The following is a 25,466-nucleotide window of genomic DNA, read 5'->3' as shown; positions in this document are numbered from 1 at the left end:
ATCAAACTGTGTGTGTCTCTTCCCACCTTAGGTTGCACCAATAGTTGAGCCAAGTTGTACTGATGTGTTAACTAAAGGCACATTTATTGATCCTGCGCCATGGGGCAGAGGTGTGGCACAATCACCGTCACCGACAATTGACAGAGCCATTCTATACTTCCAATAGAACATAAAAACATAAGAATTAGGAGCAGGAGTAGGCCATTCGGCCCCTCAAGCCTGCTCCACCATTCAATAAGATCAAGCCTGATCTACCTCAACTCCACTTTCCTGCACTGTCCCCATATCCTTTGATTCCCTTAATACCCAAAATTCTATCTCTCTCTGTCTTGAATATAATCAATGTCAGAGCCTCCACAGCACCTCTGGGGCAGAGAATTCCAAAGATTCACCATACTCTGAGTGAAGAAATGTCTCCTCATCTCAGTCCTAAATGTCTGAACCCTTATTCTGAGATTGACCCCTGGTTCTCGACTCCCCAGCTAGAGGAAAATACCATTCCTGCATCTACCCTGTCAAACCCTGTAAGAATGTTGCATGTTTTAATGAGATCACCTCTCGTTCTTATAAACTCTGCAGAATATAGGCCTGGACTATAGGCCAATGATGCCCAGGATTTGGCCTTTTCTGTCAAGAACAGAGGTGAGTGGCAGCAAAGAAAATCGAGCTTGCTTTCTATTGGCCCTCCAATGGGGTGGCATTAACCGGTGGCATAGTTGTAAAGGAAAATGAAGAGAGAAGGTTTCGGTGTTAGCAAGTTTCCACTTTAGCACAGCTCTCCTGCCACCAGTAGCAACATAAAAGCCTCTTTCAAAAATAATTTTTGAATGTGTTTAGAACAATTTGGCTTTGCTATTGGGTCATTATTGATTGAGTTGCAAAGGACATTGTGTATTCTACTCAATTCTTTAATCATCTCCTGTTTCTGAATTACACTGCTTGCTTGTTATTTTATCGAATATGTTATTGAAGAGGTCCCTTTGCACATTGGAAACATGGTGGCAGGGGGGGTCTTAGCAATTATTTACAATTAATGATTACACACTGTAGCGTTGCACTATTTAAATTGCCTTTGGAAGGTGTGCTGTAATATAAATGAGTCAATCGTTGGTGACTATAGTGTAGGAGCCTGGTTCAAAAGTAGCAGGCATGAAGTTTAAATCTGTATCATTATTAACAGAATCATAGAATGATACGACACAGGAGGAGGCCATTCGGCCCATCATGTCTGTGCCAGCTCTTTGGCAGAGCTATTCAATTAATTCCACTTCCGGTGCTTTTTCCCCATAGCCATATCATTTTTTCCCTTCAAGTATTTATCTGATTTTCTTTTGAATGTCACTGTTGAATCTGCTTCCACCCATTTATTTTAAAGGGTGGAACATATCTGTGCGTGATTTCTTTTAACATGGGGTGGTCGTTGCACACCAGCCACCACACGGGCTTGGCAGAACAAGGTCTTGTTCCAACGGCGAGGGGATCCAAGATGACTGGAGACCAGGCTCTGCTGCATGGACCTAGTGCACAAACACACACACACTCTCCATGGGCCTAGTACACACACACACACACACACACACACACACACACACACACACACACACACTCCATGGACCTAGTACACACACACACTCCATGGGCCTAGTATACACACACACACACACAAACACACTCCATGGGCCTAGTACACACACACACTCCATGGGCCTAGTACACACACACACACACACACACTCCGTGGGCCTAGTACACACACACACACACACACACACTCCGTGAGCCTAGTACACACACACACACACACACACTCCATGGGCCTAGTACACACACACACTCCATGGGCCTAGTATACACACACACACACACACACACTCCATGGGCCTAGTACACACACACACACACACTCCATGGGCCTAGTACACACGCACACACACACACACTCCGTGGGCCTAGTACACACACACACACACACTCTCCGTGGGCCTAGTACACACACACACACACACACACCGTGGACCTAGTACACACACACTCTCCATGGGCCTAGTACACACACACACACACACACACTCCGTGGGCCTAGTACACACACACACACACACACTCCGTGGGCCTAGTACACACACACACACACACACTCCATGGGCCTAGTACACACACACACACACACGCACGCACACACACGCACGCACACGCACTCCATGTACCTAGTACACACACACTCTCCATGGGCCTAGTACACACACACACACACTCCATGGGCCTAGTACACACACACGCACTCCATGGGCCTAGTACACACACACACACACACACACACACACACACACACACACACACTCCATGGGTCTAGTACACACACACACACACACATACACACACACACACACTCCATGGGCCTAGTCATCATCATCATCATAGGCGGTCCCTCGAAACGAGGATGACTTGCTTCCACGCCAAAAAAGGGATGAGTTCACAGGTGTTTCAATGATGGACCCAAACTACATGTTGAAGGGTGGAAGATGCCTGTGCTTGGATTTTGTTAACGTGTGGTGACCGTTGCACACCAGCCATCACACGGGCTTGACAGCGCTCGGTCTTGGTTCAGTGGCAAGGATTACCCAAGACGACTGGAGACCTGCTCTGCTGCACGGACCCAGTGCGCACACATATCGCAGTGTGGGCTGGCCCGTGCTGCCCCTGTGCCCCTGGCCCCGAACTTGCGCCTCTCCTGGACCCCACATATTCTGTCTCCCTGGGTTTCATAGGATGCAGTGTAGGCCTCCTGACCTCACTGTTAGCCCGTTAGAATTGGCTCAAGGATCCGTATGGCCTACTCCTGCTCCTATTTCTTATGTTCTTATGAAATAGTATATACAGCAGTAAATATTTATGTAAATATAAATTTAAAGGGGAGGTGTGTGCCGTCATTTTGTCTCAATGACCAAGTAGGTCACAAATCCAAATATTATGTTGATTGGATGCCCCCCACATCCTCGCAAAAATAAATGTTGTTTGTGTTGTGCAGTGTATCTGACCTCTACAATTGCCACTCACCATTCCACACAATCTTATTCTGTTTGCAGTTGGGCTGAGTCTATCTATCTGTATGCCTGATTGAGCTATTCTTGTTTGGAGCCAAAATTCCAGTCCCCATCCCATTGGTTTCATGCCAGCACCAAATAAGATGGGTGCAGATGGGTGCGTTTTATAATTTAATATTCTCATCCTTGTTTTCAAATCCATCCGTGGCCTAGCCCTCCCGATCTCTGTAATCTCCTTCAGTCCTATAATGCTGAGAGAACTCTGCACTCCTCCAAATCTGGCCTCCTGCGCATCTCTGATTTCTATCGCTCCACTATTGGTGGCCGTGCCTTCAGCTGCCTGGGACCTAAACTCTGGAACTCCCTCCCTACACCTCTCCTCCTCTCAACCTCTCTCTCCTCCTTTAAGATGCCCCTTAAAACCTACCTCTTTGACAAAGCTTTTGGTCCTCGTCCCAATATCTCCTTATGTGGCTGGTCTAATATTTTTGTTTCATAACGCTCCTGTGAAGTGCTTTTTGCTATGTTACCAGCATCAGTTGTGGCTCAGTGGGTAGCACACTCACTGTTGAGTCAGAAGGTTGTGGGTTCAAGTCCCACTCCAGGGACTTAAGCACAAAAAATCTAGGCTGAAACTCCGGTGCAGTGCTGAGGGAATGTCGGAGGTGCTGTCTTTTGGATGAGACGTTAAACCGAGTCCTCGTCTGCTCTCCCAAGTGTATGCAAAAGATCTCATGACATTTTTTCGAAGAAGAGCAGGGGAGTTATCCCCTGTGTCCTGGTCAATATTTATCCCTCAATTGACATAATGATCAGATAATCTGTTTTTTTTCTTGTTACTTTGCTGTTTCTGGGAACTTGCTGTGCAAAAAATGGCTGCCGCGTTTCCTACATTACAACAGTGACTACATTCCAAACATGCTTATTGACTGCAAAGCGCTTTGGGACGTCTGGTGGTTGTGAAAGGCGCTATGTAAATCCAAGTCTTTCTTTCTTCTTTACGTTAAAGGCGCTATATAGATGCAAGTTGTTGTTGTGCCATTGTGTCTTGGCGAGCGGTGATTGGCCAATCCCACACTTTGAGTGGTGAGCTACGCTCCCAGCAATGTTCCCTTTAAGCCGTGCAGCCGCACAGCTCTCTGGACCTCCCGCGCCGGCTTTTCAACGGGGAAAACGGCTCATGAGGCTATTTTGAAGGGTCCGCGCACCCAAGAAAAAATGGATGGGAACATTGACTCCCAGGCAGCATAGGTCGGACAATCGGAGCTATGATGCTGCAGTTTGCCTGGATACGCTCCCTGTGGGTGCTGCTCCCTGTGTGGAGTGCCAGATCACCGAATTCCACCCCCACCCTCCACGTTCAATTGGTCAGCCGGGTTTGGATGTTCTAACGGTCAAAGTTTACCAAGCACAATGGCCATGGGATCTAATCCCACTCCAGGGAGCAGAGCACAAAAGTCCAGCCTGACAATCTTGTGCAGTGCTGAGAGAGTGCTGCACTGCCGGAAGTGCCGTCTTTCAGATGAATCATTAAATCAGATAATCTGTTTCTGTTATGTTGAATTGAGGGATAAATATTGTCCAGGACACCGGCGATAACTCCCCTGCTCTTCTTCGAAATAGTGCAGTGGGATCTTTCACGGCCACCTGAGAGGGCAGACCGTGGTTTAACGTCTCATCCAAGATACGGCACCACCGACAGTGCAGCACTCCCTCAGCACTGCACTGGAATGTCAGCCGAGATTTAGGTGTTCAAATCCCTGGAGTGGGACATCAACCCACAACCTCCTGACTCAGAGGCGAGTGTGCTACCCACTGAGCCACAGCTGACACTGAGACACAGCTGAGGGGTCGGTTTTAAGGAGTGACTTAAAGGAGAAAAGAGAGGTGGAGGTATTTGTAGAGGGTATTGCAGAGTTTAGGGCCTGAAACCTCCTTAAAAAAGAACAGAAATTCAAACTGTTTGCTTTTCTGTGGCCTATGCTCTGGTAGCTGTGTTTACCAGTCACTATCGATCAAACTCAATGGTTTGGAATAAGTTCATCTTTGTCCATAATTATTTTTACTGGTTATCAATTTAGCCTCCCACTTCCTTTAACCCGTGTGAAAATCGAGCAGACAGGCTAAACTGCAGATAATGACCCATTTACTTTTACCAAACTATCCCTGACGTGGCATGTCAAGACCTACTCAACTCTTTAGATTGCAATTCACAAAAAAACAGTCAATTTTCCTTGAGGAGACAATAGATTGAGTAGCTGAATTTAGAATTTTAATTTGGGGGAGAAATGCACATCGGTTGCGCCTCCCGTTTGTGCTCCCAGTGGGGCGCTAACGTACGCGAACGATTTCTCGCGTGGGGGGGGTGGGGGGGGAGGGGGTTGGGGGTGTGCTACCGCCTCCCGTGAAATTCCGTTCGAGTTAGCGGAGGCGCCAACCGGAAGCACTCCCCTCCCGCCCGCACCGCTGCGCCAGTGATGATGACATCATCGCCGTGCGCAGACAACCTTTTTATCCCGGGACCGGAAACTAGGAAGCGACCCCGTGAAGCCGCCGCGGGCAGTGCTTGCACCGGCCTCGAGGGTCACAAACCCGGCCGCGCTCCGCTCGCGGGACGAAGCTTAAAGGGTAGGTGCGTGCCGCCATTTTGCCTCGATGGCCGACTTACTGGTGGCAGCCTTGTGTTGAAGGTTTTGCGGTGAAGACGCAGTGACCCCACCTCACCCCATTGCAGAGCTCGCAGCGTACCCTCCCCTTTGGCATAGCGCCGGGAAATTCCGGCGTTTAGCGCCCCGGTCCCGCCCCCGAGAGGAAGCGGAGCGTGCGACATTGCGCTCCGCTTCCTCTCGGGGGCGGCAACCCCAATTTCGCGGATGGGGCGGGACCTCTGAGCCGGCATTACCGAATTTCAGCCCCTAAATCTCTCAAACTTGTATTCAAATCCCTCCATGGCCTCGACCCCCTCCCTATCCTCCAGGTGAGCAAAAGCTTGGTCAAAGAGACAAGTTATGAGGAGCACCTTGGAGCGAGGTTGAGAGGCGGAGCGGTCTAGGGAGGGAATTTCAGGGCTTAGTGTTGAGGCAGCTGAAGTCACGGCCACCAATGGTGGTGCGATGGAAATCAGGGATGCGCAGGGCAGCCAGAAATGGAGGGATGCAGAGATCTCGGGGGGTGGGGGGGAAGTTGTGGGGCTGGAGGAGATTACAGAGACAGGGAAGGGAGAGGCCATGGAGTGATTTGAAAAGAAGGACGAGAATTTTAAAATGGAGGCGTTGCCGGACCGGGAGCCAATTCAGATCAGCGAGCACGGAGGGACGGGGGGGTGTGGGGTGGGGGGGGGGGATGGGTGAGCGGGACTTGGGTGCGAGTTAGGTCACGGACAGCAGAGTTTTGGGTGAGCTCAAAGTAAAATTCATTCTTGAATATAAAATCTAAAATGGCTAAAGTGGTGTTGCCCAGCATGAGAAAGGGAGTAGTTTCACCCTGAATCCATTTACTTGGATCAGAGCACTGAGCCGAGATTATGGAGCCAGGTCTCAGGATCAACAGATGAAATGGAAACAGCGTCAACGGATAATTGTTACCGAGCTTGACGGCTGTGGCAACAGGATGTCACTTCATCAAAGGGAATGCAAGCGAGATTAGTGGCATTTGCTGTTTCATGTCGGCAGAATAGAAACATAATCAGAATTGAAGGGATGGAATTGCGAGAGGGCTGTTGGATATCTTGTTCTCTAGTGTTGCATTGAAATTGGAACTATCAAGCAAATACATTCCTCATAAGTGGAACAGGAGAACAGTGAGCATTTGCTTCGTGCATCTGTATCAGAAAGATCCGTCCAATGTACAGGAGCTTGCAATTATTCGTTCCCCGTGATGAGGCATTTTGCACAACGGCTCTGGTGTTTTGCGTCAGAGACTGTCAGCTTAGTGGAGTTGGTAGCAACTTCCACGTTTTGAATCAGGAGACTAAATAGAATTATAAAGGAATTACAGCACAGAAGCAGGCCATTCGGCCCAACTGGTCCATGGTGCTGTATAGGACCCACACGAGCCTCCTGCCATCCTTCCTCTCACCCTATCAGCATATCCTTCTAATCTTTCCTCTCTCTTGTAAGTATCTAGCTTCCCCTTAAGTGCATCTATGCTATTCAATTAAGAAAGCAAATGGTATGTTGGCCTTTATTACAAGAGGATTTGTGAATAAGAGCAAAGATGTGTTACTGCAATTATATCATCATCATCATAGGCAGTCCCTCAAAATTTGAGGAAGACTTGCTTCCATTCCAAAAGTGAGGTCTCAGGTGACTGAATAATCCAATACGGGAATTACAGTCTCTGTCGCGGGTGGGACAGACAGTCGTTGGAGGAAAGGGTGGGTGGGGAGTCTGGTTTGTCGCACACTCCTTCCGCTGCCTGCGCTTGCTTTCTGCATGCTCTCGGCGGTGAGACTCGGGGTGCTCAGCTCCCTCCCGGATGCTCTTCCTCCATTAGGGTCGTCTTTGGCCAGGGACTCCCAGGTGTCGGTGGGGATGTTGCACTTTATCAAGGAGGCTTTGAGGGTGTCCTTGAAACGTTTCTTCTGCCCACCTGGGGCTCGCTTGCCATGTAGGAGTTCCGAGCAGAGCGCTTGTTTTGGGAGGCTTGTGTCGGGCATGCGGACAATGTGGCCAGCCCAACGGAGCTGATCAAGTGTGATCCACAAGATCATGAAAATCCCCTGGGAGGACAGATGCACCAACATCAGTGTTCTCGATCAGGCCAACCTCCCCAGCGTCGAAGCACTGACCACACTTGACTAACTCCTTTGCAATTATATAGGGCCCCGGTGAGACCACACCTGGAGTACTGTGTACAGTTTTGGTCTCCTTACCTAAGGATTTATATACTTGCCATAGAGAGAGTGCAACGAAGGTTCACCATGCTTATTCCTGGGATGGGGGGATCGTTCTATGAAAGAAAGACTTGCATTTATATAGCGCCTTTCACAACCATCGGATGTCTCAAAGCGCTTTACAACCAATCAAGTACTTTTGGAGTGCAGTCACTGTTGTAATGTAGGAAGTACAGCAGCCAATTTGCGCACAGCAAGATGCCACAAACATCAATGTGATAGGAGAGATTGAGTAGACCAGAGTTCAGAAGAATGAGAGGTGATCTCATTGAAACATATAACATTCTTACAGGGCTTGACAGGTAGATGCAGGGAGGATGTTTCCCCTGGCTGGGGAGTCTAGAACCAGGGGTCACAGTCTCAGAATAAGGGGTCGGCCATTTAGGACTGAGATGAGGAGAAATATCTTCACTCAGAGGGCGGTGAATCTTTGGAATTCTCTGCCTCAGAGAGCTGCAGATGCTCGGTCATTGAGTATATTCAAGACGGAGATCGATAAGTTTTTGAATATTAAGGGAATCAAGGGATATGGGGATAGTGCAGGAAAGTGGCATAGAGGTAATAGATCAGCCATGATCTCATTGAATGGCGGAGCAGGCTCGAGGGTCCGAATGGCCTACTCCTACTCCAAATTCTATGTTCATATGTGAACATAAGAACACAAGAACATAAGAGTTAGGATTAGGAGTGGCAGCGAGTTCCACATTCTAACCATTCTCTGGGTAAAGAAGTCTTTCCTGAATTCCCTGTGGATTTATTAGTGAATAACATATATTTATGACCCTTAGTTTTGGATTCCCCCAGAAGTGGAAACAACTTTTTTACATCTTCCCTATCAAAACCCTTCATAATTATAAAAACCTCTGTCCGGACATCCCTTCAGCCTTCACGTTTCTGGAGAACAGAGCCCCAGCCTGTTCAGTGTTTCATCTCAGTTCTGAAATATATTCAACGACCATCGACACCTGGCCAGAGTGGAGGAAGTGCATCTGGGAGGGCACTGAGCTTCTCGAGTCTTGTCGCCGAGAGCGTGCAGAAATCAAGTGCAGGCAGCGGAAAGAGCATGCATCAAACCAGTCCTATCCATCCTTTCCTTCAACGCCTGCCTGTCCCACCTGTGAGAGAGACTGTGGTTCTCGTATTGGACTGTTCAGTCACCTGAGAACTCACTTTTAGAGTGCCTGTGTTGATGATGATGGATTCTGTTATGCTTGTAATGAAGTAATGCAACTGAGCACTGTAGACAGTGGGTAAGTGTGACCTTAGCTCCTTTATTTAAGCTCCAGAGTGCTGGTACAGCATGGGAGGCCTGCTTATATACAGTGCTCCCCAGGGATGCTGGAATCCCTAGAGACTCCAACAGGTAGGCCCTCTGGTGGTGGTATGATACAGGTTGCCTAGGGTTACATTCATAACAGAATCATACTTGTAAATCTATTTTTTTTTGGCACCTTCTCCAGTGTCTCTATATTCTTTTTGTGGTATGGAGACCAGAACTGTGCAAAGTACCCCAAGTGTGATCTAAGCAAGGTTCGATACAAGTTTAACATAGCTTCCCTACTTTTGAATTCTATCGCTCTAGAAATTAACTCCAGTGCTTTGTTTATACTGGGCTTAGGCTCAACTCCAGGACTTGATCACATAGGGAAGTACAGAGATCAGTGCTTATGGTTCACAGCCAGTATGAATTTCCATCCATTAAAAATGTCAAGATGGGAAACTGTGCAACGGAAGCCTACTCCTGTCACGCGAATCTCGCTACTGAAGCACTAATTGCAAAATTCACCTCGAAACCCAGTGCGGTCTTCTTCTCCTTGGGCAATCCCTCAGAGTTGAGGATGACTTGCTGCCACACTAATATGAGTGCTCAGGGGACTGATGAGTCCAATGCGGGACCTACAGTCTCTGTCACAGGTAAGCCGGACGATGGTTGGAGGGATGGGTGTGTGGGGTGCTTGGGCTGTTGTGCGCTCCTTCCACTGTTTGCGCTTGGCTTTTGCATGTTCCCGGCGAAGAGACTCGAGGTGCTCGGCGCCTTCCTGGATGTTTCTCCACTTTGAGCAGTCTTGGGCCAGGGATTCCCAGGTGTCAGTGGGGATGTTGCACTTTTTCAAGGAGGCTTTGAGAGGTGTCCTTGAAGCGTTCCCTCTGCCCACCTGGAGCTCGCTTGCCGTGTCAGAGCTCGGAGTAGCGCACTTGTTTTGGGAGTCTCGTATGGTCCGAAGATTACAAAGTGTGAAGAGAGAGCAACACTGTTGGGGCTGCTGTTCCTCAGACCATGCATCAAACTGAGGCTGGGTGGACATTAAATCCCCTGGCATTCTTTCAAAGAATATGGGAGTTGTTCAAGGGATCTAGCCATCATTCCACCCTCAAATAATACCTCCCTCTGATCAGTCATCTCATTACCTGTTGCACACAAAATGGCTGCCACGTTAGCCTACTTAACAACAGGTACAGCACTTCAAAACACTATGCTTCTGGGAGATGAGAAAATGTGCTGTACAAATGCAGGGTTTTTTGTTTCCTTCCTTATAAGGGTTAACACCGCACTGAGTATTATTTTGCATTCATGGGACCATTTGCAACCCCAAATTATGTATATAAAAAAGTAGAAAGTCTTGCATATATTTAGCACCTTTCATGACCACTGGATGGCTCAAAGTGCTTTACAGCCAATGAAGTACTTTTCGAGTGCAGTCATTGTTGGTAATTTGTGCACAGCAAGCTCCCGCAAACAGCAATGTGATAATTACCAGATAATCAGTTTTTTTTTGTTATGTTGATTGAGGGATAAATATTATTCAGCGCACTGGGAATAACTCCCCCGCTCTTCTTCGAAATAGCGCCATGGAATCTTTTACGTCCACCTGAGAGCGCAGGCGGGCTCCCTCAGCACTGCACTGGGAGTGTCAGCCTAGCTTTGTGTGCTCAAGTTCCTGGAGTGGGACTTGAACCCACAGCCTTTCTGACTCAGAGGCGAGTGTGCTACCCTGTAATTGATAATGGAGGTTTTCTATCATGCTTTGAGAGATATCTGTTGCCCAATTTCCATAATTTCACTTGCCTCTCCCTCCTTCCCCCTCTTAAGTAATTGAGCATTCCTAGCAAATCTGACCCCTCTGTTCATCAGAGAGGCTGCAATCTATCAGGCATTGACAGATCTGGCTGTTGACTAGACAGGATCGCTACTGTTCTATTCGACTGCCTGTTGCTCTTTATCTTCCTCGCCTGAAGGTATCCAGTACTACTGGCATCAATCCTAGTGTTTAGTGCAGGGATGGGGGAGGAACCATCCAACCATTAATAAAAATAAGACCTCAAACATGTATTTGTTGTAAATCAGTTGAAGTGGCATAGAGAGTGTCTAAGGAGCGAAGATAGTATTTAATTCTCTCACACGGAGATTAAACGGGGAACAATATCTATCTTTGGAGGATTAGAAAATCTCATTATTCCCTTTTACTGACAAAGCCCAGTTAATTTGACATTTCCTTAAATCAACATTCCAAAGTCTATTGTCCACAAAAGAGACTTAATTAACTGTCCTTCCAACCCAAGCCTTCCCCCATAGGAAGCTGTGCATCCTTTAGTGAATCCTTTTAAATGGCTTCTGAAGTGGAGCTCCCTGCATATCTCAGTTTGTAAATGTGCTGCCAAATGCGGGACTAATCCATGTAGAACAGAAAAAGGGCTAGAAATTTGGTACTGCCCGCCCTGAGGCAGTGACGGTCCGGGGGCGCGACCTTTAGCGCTGGGCGATGTCTACCGCCTCAAAGTGTGATATTCGGTTGTATCGCCCCCCCAAGAGGAGAGTGGAGCACTAAGGGAGGCGTCCCACACTCCTCTTCAGGTGCTAACGGAGCGATAGTGCAGGAGGCCGACTCAATCTTTGGTGCTAGGATGCCGGCATCCAAGCGCCTGAAGATGAAAAAAACATCCCGGTGAAAATCTCAATAAACCTCACCCACTTCTACATGAAGAGAAGTTGAAAAACTAACATTTCAGCACTTAGCTTGCTCTCCGGACGATATTGTCCCGGGACCGTCACTGGACCCACTGCTTTGTGCCAGGCAGCAGACTAAATTTAGCAATTTACGGTGGGTGGTCATCATCATCATAGGCAGTCCCTCGGAATCGAGGAAGACTTGCTTTCACATTCGGTGACATCACTAAGTGGGCGGCGCTAATGAGCGCAATGCAAACTGTCAGCTCCGCTGCTAAACCTTCACTGAAGTTCGCGACAGGCGCTGACAATGTGGAGCTCGGGCGGGAGATGCTTAGTGGCCCCTTAGCGCCCTGCTCTGGCGCTAATGTTGGCGCAAACCAACCGAAAATCTCCCCCAAATGCTCCAGTTTGAAGGCCAGCTGCATGCTCGGTTAAATGAAACTTAGCCAATGATTTTGAACTCTCTAGGCAGGGGCACGATTAGCCCAAGTTACCCACTTCTGTTGACTGAAAAAAAAAGAATGACTTGCATTTATATAGCACCTTTCGCGTCCTCAGGACCTCCCAAAGCGCTTTACAGCCAATTATGTATTTTATGAAGTGTAGCCACTGTTGTAATGTGGGAAACGCGGCAGTCAATTGGCGCACAGTAAGCTGCCACAAACAGCAATGTGATAACGACCAGATAATCTGATTTTAGATGTTGATTGAACTCCCCTGCCCTTTTTCAAAATAGTGCCGTGGGATCTTCTACGTCCACCTGAGAGGACAGCCGGGTTTAATCTTCTCATTTGTGAGACACACCTCCGAGAGTGCATCAACCCCTCAGTACTGCACTCAAGCGTCAGTCGAGATTAAGGACTCAAGTCTGTGGAATGGCACTTGAACGCTTGACCTTGTGACTCAGAGGCGACTATTCAGTGCCTCCTGCTGCAAAGAGAATGGGCGTGCGTGTGTTAGGCTGGTAAGGTTTGGCTATGCCACCCTCAGTGGTTGGATGGCCTGCCGACATTTCACCCCTGAATTTCCAGAGGACCATCAGTGCAATCTTATTTTATGTACACTGGGAGTGCAGCAGAAGGGGCGGTGAATCTGGCGGGAACATGGATATACTTGCTCTGAGCCCAGGCTGCGTGTTTCCATGGGGGTACTGGCTGGGCCGAATTTTCTGTTTGCCTTCGCAGACATGGCCCCGGACCTTAGCTGGGATAGGGCCGTGAGGACAGAATCCCCATGGCTGAAATATCCTTTGAACATAATTATTAGGAGCAGGAGTCGGCCTATGTACTCTTCGAGCCTGCTCCCAGGTCCCCGGCCTCTTTAAGGGTGAATGGGCTGGAGGCCAGGATAAACTTGACGATTTAAAAAATCTCATCCTTGTCTTAAAATCCCTCCATTGCCTCACCCCTCCCTATCTCTGCAACCTCCTCCAGCCTTAAAACTCTCCGCGATCTCTGCGCTCCTTCAATTCTGCACATCCCCGATTTTCATCGCTCCAACATCAGCTGCCTGAGCCCTAAGCTCTGGAATTCCCACCCTAAACCTCTCTACCTCTCTCTCCACCTTTAAGATGCTCCTTAAAACCTACCTCTTTGACCAAGCTTTTGGTCACCTGCCCTAATATCACTTTCTGCGGCTCGGTGTCAAATTTTGTCGGATAACGCTCCTGTGAAGCGCATAGAGATGTTTCACTACATTAAAGAAGCCATATGAAAGCAAGTTGTTGTTGTGCAAGTGACAGTGGAAGTGAGGCCCAACTGGAGGCCCAGGTTTGTGTCCAGGCCTGTTGCCCCATTGGAAAACAGGCCCCCTTTTTAGGCAGCCAAATGGGTATTGTTAAAAATACTTCTGTTGACAGTGTGCCGGCACATCGGCAAGTGACTTGCCGGCTCCGCTTTCCCCATACCTCTTCCTCACCAGCCAACCAAACTGCAGCCATAGTAGCATGAGTAGCTCCTCCACCCCCCCCCCCCCATTCCATGCCACAGGGCAGCCTCCTGCCGACCCTGGGGAGGGGTCAGGGGTGGAGGTCAGAGGTCAGGCTACCCCCAGCGGAGTGAGGCTGAGTATGTATCGGCCCCTTGGTGATGCAGGCTTGCACGCAAACAATGGCCACTTGTGCGACATACCAGAAAGGCAAGTTGCTTCCCACGGAACCATGCCCCAGGAAGGAGAGAATATTGACGGGGAAAACAAGGAGGGGTGGAGCATCTCCAGTGAGTGGTGGATTGTTCTAGCCCGCCTGTGTAGCAATAAAGGCCTTGAAAACCGACATGTTTATGATTGAGAAACATAAGAACATAGGAACAAAAAAAATAGATGCAGGAGGAGGCCATTTGGCCCCTTGAGCCTGCTCCACCATTCAATGCGAGCATGGCTGATCTGATCTAGGCCTCAACTCCACTTTCCTGCCTGCTCCCTATAACCCTTTACTCCTTTATCGTTCAAAAATCTGTCAATCTCCACCTTAGATATATTCAATGACCCAGCCTCCACAGCTCTCTGGGGTAGATAATTCCAAAAATTCACGACCCTCTCAGAGAAGAAATTCTTTCTCGTCTCCGTTTTAAATGGGCGGCCTCTTATTTTGAAACTATTTGACCCGAGTTCTAGATTCCCCCATGAGGGGGAAACATCTTCTCTGCATCTACCCTGTTGAGCCCCCTCAGAATCTTATATGTTTCAATAAGATCACCTCTCATTCTTCTAAACTCCAATGCATATAGGCCTATATAGAAACATATAGCAACTCTTCTGTGTGTGATAGCCCGAGACTAATGCTGAGCTGAGGCTGTCGAATGCACCGATCACATTTGACGGTCCCAGAGCTGAGTTTACCTTCTGTGCCGTAACCTTGTAGCCTCTGAGGCCTTGGTTACAAGCCCTTGATTTTATCCTTCAGCTCTGTAAGCACAGTCTGCGGCAGCTGTGAAGCCACATGGGGAATCATCATCGGAGACTGCGATACCTTTGCAACTGAGAGAAAATCGCAGCAGCAATCTGGACTGCAGACACTCTTTCCACCCACGATACTCCGCGGTCGTGCTTGGGGGAGGGGGTGTGGAGAAGGAGGGGATGTTGGGGAAGGGGTCACAAGAGACTTGTGGCCTGCCTTCTCTCACTCGCAGTTGATTGCAAATAATAGGCCGCAGTTCACAGCCCTCGGGCTCTGACCTACCTTATTAGAGCTTATTTGTTTCCTGCAATATCATTTTACGAGAAAGAGGAAGTCCAGTCGCCCAGCTGCCGGACACAATGGAGAGGGCTTTCCGCAGACCGCCCAATCTCCCATTATGCTCCTGCCACATTTCAGCTGATTAACAAGCGACTCTAAGACCGTCTCTGTTCACAGCCAGCCCCGACCACTCTCCGCTCTGCTGCCAAACTGTTGAGGCCTCAACCAAGGCTCTCTGAATAGCGTTCTCCACCGGTGAGGTCACTGGAAGGCACAAATGCTGGAAGCGGCCTGGGACAAATGGTCCGACGCGGCATTCCTGTTTTCACTCAGACTCTTCCGCCATGTGGATGCTTGGCCAGTGATGTAAGTCGGCACAGGGAGCCCGCAGGCATCAAGTGCATCACGTGCCGGCTGCTCTTGGGAAACAGATCGCAAACATTTACAAGTGGGAGAGTCCCCACTGTGGGTACGCATTCGGAAAATTAACCCCGTCAGGCCGCCAACGAACCCACACCCACCCTGCACTATCACCATAAGATCCAGCAAATATCTTGCTTAGAGCAGGCACTGTGGTCGGACGGCTGGCCAAGGGACTCTGTTAAAAAAAAACATTGCTGGACCTTCATATGACCCATTTATTGCTCCTTGATTTTTCCCCTTATCACCTGACACACGTACGGCCATTCAGATCTGGAAAAAATGTTTCGCAACGCAGATTTCTCTCACTTAGGTACAAAAACCTACCATTCTGTGCCTCAGTTGGTAGCGCCCTTGTCTCTGAGTCAGGGTTCAGAGTCCCACTCCAGAGACTTTGAACACGTAGTCTAGCCTGGCACTTCTTGTGCAATGCTGAGGGAGAGCTGCACTGCCGGAGGTGCCATCTTTTGGAGGAGACGTGAAACCCGGGCCGCATTGCCCCTCTCAGGAGGATGTAAAAGATCCCATGGCACTATTTTGAAGATGAGCAGGGCAGCTCTGCCTGGCTCTCCGAAAATGCAGCACTCCCTCAGCACTGGGAGTGTCAGCCTGGAATTCTGTGCTCGTGTCTCTGGAGTGGGACTTGAACCCAACCTTTTGACTCAGAGGTGAGAGAGCTACTCACTGATCCACAGCTAACACACCTGGGGTGGGGTGGGACTTCTACTTCCAGATGGATTATAAAATGATACTTTTCATACGTACATACGGCCAACGACGGACAGGTAAAGACCATCTAGTCCATCAAGCCTGTCCCACACAATTGTGATACCTTGTGTATCACAACATATACGCTCCACCCCACCTGAAACCATGTGATCTCCTGGGAGAGGCAATAAACAAGATTAAAAAACCCAGGCCAATTTGGGGAGAAAAAAATCTGGGAAATTCCTCTCCGACCCATCTAGGCAATCAAAACAAGTCCAGGAGACCAGTTTGGATGTAGCTTGCATTCTAGCTCGAGATGCAGCCGAGGGGCTTTTCAAAGGTGATGAACTGACTTATTACATTTATGAATGTGGAGGAATTTTTGAGCAATACACCAAGGACATTATTCCCGCCTGCCGAGGTAACAGTAGGTCCGACAAGAAGATCACATACAGAAGACCTTACAGAATAACATTCCCTTGCATTTTGTCACTCTCCATTACTGGGTTTTTGAAAAGCAGCAGCTTGTTATTAATTTTTAATTAAACACTGTGTAGAATAAACAGGAGCTCATGTCTGGGAGTTCAGTGCAGTCGACATGTCACTTGTATGAGAGACAGTTCTAATATGTCCATATTAGCAATGTTAATGAACCAGATACTATTTATCGTGAGATATTTCAGTATCTTATAGCTGACAGCCCCTTTTGTCATTCTGAATAGGAACAAAATCAACTCGAATTTGCTAAAGAAAGACGATGATGATTAGGAATGACATAGAATTAAAATGTTATTCTAGAATGGCTTCTCACCTTCCCCTCCTTATGAAGAAAGAAAGGAAAGGAAGAAACAGGTCGAAAAGAAAAGGAAATTAAAGAAAAAGAGAAGAGAAAGAAAGAAGGAAAGAAAGGATAGAAAGAATGAAAGAATGAAAGAAAGAGAGAAAGAGAGAAAGAAAGACAGAAAGAAAGAGTGAAAGAGAGAGAAAGAAAGAAAGAAAGAAAGAAAGTAAAACAAGAAAACAAACTAATGTGCATTTATAGAACACATTTCATCATTGTAGTGTCCCTGCACCTTGCTACTGAATCACACGAGGCATGTACTGCAGACACGGTCACTGCGTGGCCTTTCTTTATTCCCAGGACCAAGAAGTGATGACCCTGCGTGGGACCTCCCTTTAAATACCTGAGTGCCCAGGTGAGGAGTGGCTCCCACAAGTTCACCCCCTGTGGTCAAGGTGTGCATTTCCAGGACATATATACAGTGTACAGTGTGGTTGCATGAAGGTTACAGTTACATGAAGGTTACAGTTGCATGAAGGTTGCATAAATGACATCACCTCCCCCCTCACGTCTTTTTGTGTCAAAGGTTAAGTCTTTCAGGTGGTCGACGCTCTCTCATGGAGCGCCGCAGTTGGGGCTCTGGTGGCTGAGCCTTAGCATGCATCTCTGTCACCTGAGGTGATTCCGGCCTGTCCAGGCTGGCCGCAAGGACTGTGCATGTTGGTGAATGTTCTTGTTGCTCGTCCACTGGTTGTGGTGTGGGTAACATCTCATGCTCTTCCTCAGGTTCCTCCGTGTCTATGCTGAACCTTTTCTTTACTTGGTCCAAGTGTTTGCGGCATATCTGCCCATTGTTGAGTCTGACCACGATGACCCAATTCCCCTCTTTGCCAATTACGGTGCCCTCAAGCCACTTGGGTCCTAAAGCATGGTTAAGAACAAATACCGGGTCATCAATTTCTATACACCTCCCCCTTGCGTTTCGATCATGGCACTCGGTTTGGGACTGGCGCTTGAACTCAACAATGTCTGCCAGGGCTGGATGAATGAGGGACAGCCGCGTTTTAAGCGTGCGTTTCATGAGTAGTTCCGCTGGCGGGACTCCCGTGAGCGAATGCGGGCGGGACCTATAGGCCAGCAGGAGGCGCGATAGGCAATACTGAAGGGAGGGTCCTTGGATACGGAGCATGCCCTGTTTTATGACTTGGACCGCATGTTACGCCTGGCCATTGGAAGCCGGCTTGAACGGTGCTGTCCGGACGTGTTTGATGCCATTACCCGACATAAACTCCTGGAATTCATGGCTGGTGAAGCGCGGGCCATTGTTGCTGACCAGAATGTCCGGCAAGCCATGGGTCGCGAAAACTGTGCGCAGACTCTCCACTATGATGGATGTCGTGCACGAGTTTAATATGATGTACTCGATCCATTTCTAGTATGCATCGACAACGATCAGGAACATTTTTCCCAAGAACGGGCCCGCATAGTCTACGTGAACGCGTGACCATGGCCTGGTGGGCCAGGGCCACGGACTGAGAGGAGCCTCCCTGGAGGCATTGCCCAGCTGTGCACCTGCGAACTCAGTGTTCCAGATCTGATTCAATTCCCAGCCACCATACATGTGACCGGACAATGGCCTTCATTAGCACAATGAAAGGGTGCTCGCTGTGGAGTTCCCTGATAAATGCTTCCCTTCCTTTCTGGGGCATGACTACCCAGCTGCCCCATAGCAGGCAGTCGGCTTGGATGGAGAGCTCATCCATCCGTCTGTGAAATAGTCTGACCTCCTCGGGGCACGTCCCGTGTGCGGGCACCCAATCCCCAGTCAGAACACATTTCTTTATCATGAACAGGTGGGGGTCTCTGTTGGTCCAGATTTTGATCTGGCAGGTTGTGATAGGGTCAAAAACCTCAATGGCCATGACCATCTCAGCGCTTTGCTCCGACAGCCCCTCAGTGGTGGCCAGTGGGAGCCTGCTAAGCGCATCAGCGCAATTCTCAGTGCCTGGTCGGTGCCATATGGTGTAGTCACACGCAGTCAGCGTGAGAGCCCATCGCTGTATGCGAGCTGGCGCATTGGCATTGACAGCCTTGCTGTCGGTCAACAGGGATGTTAACAGCTTGTGGTCCGTTACTAGCTCAAACCGCCTACCAAAAAGGCACTGGTGCATCTTTTTCACACCGTAAACACAAGCGAGTGTTTCCTTTTCGACCATGCCGTATCCACGCTCTGCCTGGGAGAGTGACCTGGAGGCACAAGCCACCGGTTGGAGTCGGCCATCATCATTACCCTGCTGCAACACGCACCCAACCCCATAAGATGATGCATCACATGTTAAAACCAGTTTTTTACAGGAGTCGTACAAGGTCAACAGCTTGTCAGAACAAAGGAGGTTTCACGCTCTATTGAAAGCCCGTTCTTGACTGTCCCCCGAAAACCATTCACAACCTTTACGCAAGAGCATATGTAACGGCTCTAACAATGTGCTTAAGTTCGGCAGAAAGTTCCCGAAATAGTTCAAAAGTCCCAGGAATGATTGCAACTCATTGTTGCCGGGCCTGGGCGCCCGGCGGATCACCTCCGTTTTAGCTTCGGTGGGCCGGATCCCGCCTGCGGCAACTCTCCTGCCCAAAAACTCGACCTCTGGGGCCAAAAACACACACTTGGGCTTTTGCAACTACAAGCCTACCCGGTCCAGTCGGCGTAGCACCTCCCCCAGGTTTTGGAGGTGTTCCTCGGTGTCTCGACCCATTATTAGGATGTCGTCTTGCAATACGATCGTTCCAGGAATGGATTTAAGCAAGCTTTCCATGTTCCTCTGAAAGATAGCGGCCACCGAACGAATGCCAAACGGACACCTGTTGTAGATAAATAGCCCCTTGTGCATCGTGATGGTGGTCAGAAGTTTGGATTCTTCAGCCAGTTCCTGAGTCATGTAGGCCGGTGAGGTCCAACTTGGTGAACAGCTTGCCACCTGCCAGTATGGCAAAAAAGTCTTCCGCTCGCTCTCGAAGCGGGTATTGGTCCTGCAGTGTCACTCGGTTGATGGTGGGCTTGTAGTCGCCACAAATCCTGACCGAGCCGTCCGCTTTGAGAACAGGAACGATGGGACTTGCCCAGTCACTGAATTCAACTGCCGAGATTATGCCCTCCCTGAGCAGCCTGTCCAGTTCACGTTCAATTTTCTCATGCATCACATACGGCACCGCTCTGGCTTTGTGGTGCACTGATCTGGCGTCCGGGGTGATGCGTATCACTACTTTGGTGCCCTTGAAAGTCCCGACACTGGGTTGAAACAGTGCCCTGAATTTCTGTAGGACTTGTGAGCATGAGCTTCGCTCCACAGATGAAATGGCGTGTACATCCCCCCATTTCCAGTTCATTTCGGCAAGCCAGCTCCTCCCCAAAAGTGCGGGGCCGTTTCCCAGGACAATCCAGAGTGGCAGCCGGTTCTCTGACCCATGATGTGTTACCACCAAGTTTGTACTGCCTAGCACTGGGATGATCTCTTTGGTGTACGTCCATAGCTGCGTGTCAATGCGTTCCAGTTTTGGCCTGCTAGATCTGTGTGGCCATAGTCTCTCAAATTGTTGGGCACTCATAAGGGACTGGCTGGCTCCTGTGTCCAGCTCCATGTGCACCGGGATGCCATTCAATAAAACTTTCATCATCATGGGTGGCGTTTTGGTATATGAGCTGTGGACATCAGCCACATGAACCCGCTGAACTTCAGCATTCATGGCTTTGCCCCAAGCATCATCCTGCATTGCAGACCCCTCGTCTGGTTCCTTTGTCTCATAGATGAGCCTCACTGCAGCCTTCCTGCACATTCTGGCCAAGTGTCCACTGATGTTGCAATTCCTCCAGATAAATTGCTGGAACCTGCAGCTTTTCTCAGTATGTCTACACCCACACCTCCAGCATGAGCTGAGGTTGTTAACAAAAGGACTGTTACGAGGCATTCCTCTCTGATTGTCCCTTTGGTTGTTTCTAAGCGCTCTGATGGTGGGTGTCAATGGTCCCATCACAGGACGCATTGTTCCTTGAGATGGCGAGAATTGCCGATCCCCTTTCCATTGTTCCTGTTGCGGGCCCACCCTCGCGTCTGTTGCTGCCTGGTCAGTTTCAAAATGCCCTTGCCTGCCTGCGGGGTCCTGAGCCTAGTTCACCATGTTAACTCCCTGGTCCATCGCCACGTTGGAACCAGAGCTGCGTGCGTAAATTAGCTTGGTCTCCTCTTCCCCTGCCATGAAGGTCTGAGCTATCAACGCCGCCCCTTCTAAAGTCAAGTCCTTGGTCTCTATGAGCTTCCTGAAAATCCCGGCATGATTAATGCCCTCAATGAAGAAATCCCTTAACATCTCCCCCCTGCAGGCATCTGTGAACTTACAGATACTGGCCAAGCGCCGCAGGTCCGCAACGAAGTCTGAGATGTTTTGTCCCTCCCGACGCCGGTGTGTGTAGAACCAGTGCCGGGCCATGTGTACGCTACTCGCCGGTTTAAGATGCTCACTGATCAGCTGGCTGAGCTCTTCGAAGGACTTGTCCACCGGCTTTTCGGGTGCGAGCAAGTATTTCATTAGCGCATATGTCTTTGGTCCGCAGCTGGTCAGTAGATGCGCCCTCCGCTTGTCAGCCGCTGCCGCTCCCAGCCAGTGCTTCATGACGAAACTCTGCTGGAGTCTCTCAACGAAGTCGTCCCAGTCCTCACCCACACAGTAACGTTTCTCTGTGCTACCGGTGGCCATCCTCGTGGTTCGGTGATTCCCGTTTCTCGTCGCCAAGTATAGTGTCCCTGCACCTTGCTACTAAGGCACGAGGCATGTACTGCAGACACAGTCACTGCGTGACCTTTCTTTATTCCCAGGACAAATAAGTGATGACCCTGCGTGGGACCTCCCTTTAAATACCTGAGTGCCCAGGTGAGGAGTGTCTCCCACAAGTTCACCCCCTGTGGTCAAGGTGTGCATTTCCAGGACATATATACAGTGTACAGTGTGGTTGCATGAAGGTTACAGTTACATGAAGGTTATAGTTGTATGAATGTTGCATACATGACACGCAGGTCATCCCAAAGAATTTCTCAGCCAATGAAGCACTGTTGAAGTGTAGCCACTGTTGTAATGTAGAAAACGCAGCAGCCAATTGGCACACAGCAAGATCCCTGAACCAGCAATGAGATACTTGACCAATTAAACCATTGCCAGGACAGCTCTGCTGCTTTTCTTCAAATATTGCTCCCTGAGATCGGACCTTAGCTGAACATCTAAGAACCAGCACCTCCAATAGTGCAGCATTCCCTCAATACTACACTGGAGTATCAGCCAGAATTATGTGCTCATATCCTGGAGTGGTGCTAGAACCTATGACCTTCTGAGTCAGAGATGAGAGTACGCATACTGAGTCAAGGCTGACACAAATATACTGTAACTGTTTACAAACCTCAATGGCACTTTACATCCAAAATCCAAACAATTACAAGATGCTTTATGGGGACGCCTGTTTACTTAAATTAATTTTGGGCCCAAAAACGACTCTTGCACTTTTTGTTCACGCAGGGTGTCAGCACGCTATGAGCTGGCCGGACCCAGTGAGATGTGATGGGCACATTGGAGGTACTTAACTTTGCTGGCCCCAGTGTCAGCAGGATATTCCCTCACGACCAAACCCAATCCTGCCCTCAATCCTGTTTTTGGCAAGTGTCAGCCATGGCACAGTGGGTAGCTCTCTCACTACTGAGTCTGAAATTCATGGCTTTAACTCTCACTCCAGCGATTTGAGCACTTAATCTCATCATCATCATAATAGGCAGTCCCTCCTATCGAGGATGACACGCTTCCACGCCAAAAGGAGATGAGTTCACAAGTGTTCCTATGAAGGACATAATATTCCAGATTCCGAACTACATCTTAAAGGGTGGAAAATGCCTGTGCGTGGATTTTTTTAACGTGTGGTGGTCGTTGCACACCAGCCACCACACGGGCTTGACAGAGCAAGGTCTTGGTCCAGTGGCAAGGATTACCCAGGACGACTGGAGACCAACTCTGCTGCACAGACCTAGTGCACGCACATATCGCAGTGTGGGCTGGCCCGTGCTGTCCCTGGGCCCCAAACTCACACCTCTCCTGGGCCCCGATCACATCCCTCTACAAGCTCTTGTCATCGTCTACTGACTCTGCCACGTGGTGAGTCAGAGGTCATTTGCACATTCACTGGAGGTGCCCCATTGTTCCACAGCCCTTGCACACATAGTGCTTGAATCGAGGGGCTCTATGACTGCTCCCGCAGCGCCAACATGGTGTTAATGGATACGCATTCACACCCCACAGCGGCCTCTGAGTCACCCTAGGCCTGGCCTCTGCGGTCGTGTAGGCCCTGCCACGTACAGCTCTGCCTGCTGAAGGCATTATTTTATACACAGTACTTGCCAGTGAGCTTCAATGCTGTGAAGATATCTGTTTCGTGTTGTCGCTCGTGGGTATGAAAGCCTGGGCTATCGTGATGGCCTTGTTCAGATCTAGGTATTCGGCAGACAGCAGTTTGTGAAGAATGACCTTGTGGCCGATTCCAAGCATGAAAAAGTCCCACAACATTTCCCCCAAAGATCTGGCAAATTTGCACTGTCCCGCAAGGTGTCTTAGGTTGGCGACAAAGTTCGCCACGATCTGGCCCTTGATGCGATGGTGTGTGTAAAAGCGATATCTGGCCATTAGGATGCTCTCCTTCGGCTTGAGGTGTTCCCGAACCAGCGTGCACAGCTCTGTGTAAGTCTTGTCCGTTGGTTTGTCCGGTGCCAGCAGATTTTTGATGAGGTCATATATACGGTGAGGAGAATCGCCCTGCGCTTGACCACTGTCTCCGCTATGTCCAGCTCATTGGCCACGAAGTACTGGTCGAGACGCTCAACAAAGGCTTCCCAATCATCACCCTCAACAAATCTCTCAAGAATACCAATGGCAGCCATTGCCACGTGTAATTTCGTGATTTGTAACTTATCGCCAATTATTATGTTCAGAATAACTCCACAAGACTGTGTTGTAAGCTCAAATCAGTGTAACCTTGGTCTCTTTAATGTAACTCCAAAGTGACAAAGCAGCATGGGGGATTGCCTGCTTGCCCAGGGTGCACAGGTGACCCTTAGGTTTCCCACACGTGTGACCCCGGTGGCAAATCTTACACATTGGTGAGGTTTGCATACATAACAGTTAGGTAATAGGATATGGAGCCAAGGCGAGTAAGCGGAGTTGAGGTACAGATCAGCCATGATTTAATTTAAATGGAGGAACAGGTTAGAGGGGCTGAATGGCCTGCTCCTGTTACTAGGACAGATATTCTCTGGTTCAGCCATCAAACCAAGGACCGCTCAATTTGTTTTTCGATGGCTGAGGTAGGAAGGTCGGTCAGGAGAACAAAGGCAGAACTCCCTGCTTTTGTGGGGAACGCCATGGGATCTTTGCGATGCACCTGAACAGAAAGACAGGACCTCATTTGTGTGGTCTGATAGCAGCGCCTCTGACAATGCAGTATTTCCTCACTAAGCTAGTTAGTCGAGATTATGTGCTCAAATCCCGGAACCAGTGACCTAGAATCACGAAGGTTATCAACAGAGACAAGCTAATTGCTGCACTAAAAAAAAACATCCGTGTTCATTTATTTTGGGGCACAATTCAAAGCAAATGCACATCGAAAGCTGATGAAACATTTTGCTGCTCAGAAGATTATAAGGAAACTGGCCAGATCAAGCGAGAAGCTGTAATGATATAAGCTGTGCTTACAATCACCTTCGATAACATCAGATCTTATTTAAGGTTCAAAAATAGTCCGTATGCTGAAAGCTTTGCAGCTCAATGTGATGGTAAAATCTAATTAATGCGACTTAAAAAAACCCACCGTCGAACGTAACATCACAGCCAATTGCCAAATCCAGGCTGAATTCCCAAATCTCCTTTCTGTACCATGGTAACTGGGTAAAGCAAGGACTAGAAATGGGCTCTGTTGGCTGCTCATCAAAGTTCTCCTAACACTGCTCAGTTGGCATCAGTGAAAACCATGAGCACAAACCCGGCACCAAGCTCATGGTCTACGTAGTAGTAGTGATACCTGCTCTCCTATATGCTTCAGAGACATGGGCAACGTACAGTGGGCACCTCAAAGCACTGGAGAAGTACCACCAATGCTGCCTCCGCAAAACCCTGCAAATCCATTGGCAGGATAGGTGCACCACCGTCAATGTTCTCTCTCAGGCCAATATCCCCAGCATCGAGGCATTGACCACGCTCGATCGGCTCCTATGGACCAGCCACATTGTCCGCATGCAAGCACTCAGCTCCGAGCTACGTCACAGCAGGCGAGTCCCAGGAGGGCAGAGAAAATACATCAAGGATACACTCAAAGCATCCTTGAATAAATGTAACATCCCCACTGACTCTTGGGAATCCCTGGCCCAAGGCCGCTCAAAGTGGAGGAGAAGCATCGGACAGGACGCTGAACACCT

The sequence above is a fragment of the Pristiophorus japonicus genome, chromosome 4, assembly GCF_044704955.1.
Source record: "Pristiophorus japonicus isolate sPriJap1 chromosome 4, sPriJap1.hap1, whole genome shotgun sequence".
Taxonomy (NCBI): domain Eukaryota; kingdom Metazoa; phylum Chordata; class Chondrichthyes; family Pristiophoridae; genus Pristiophorus; species Pristiophorus japonicus.
Note: the sequence above shows the minus strand (reverse complement) of the source record.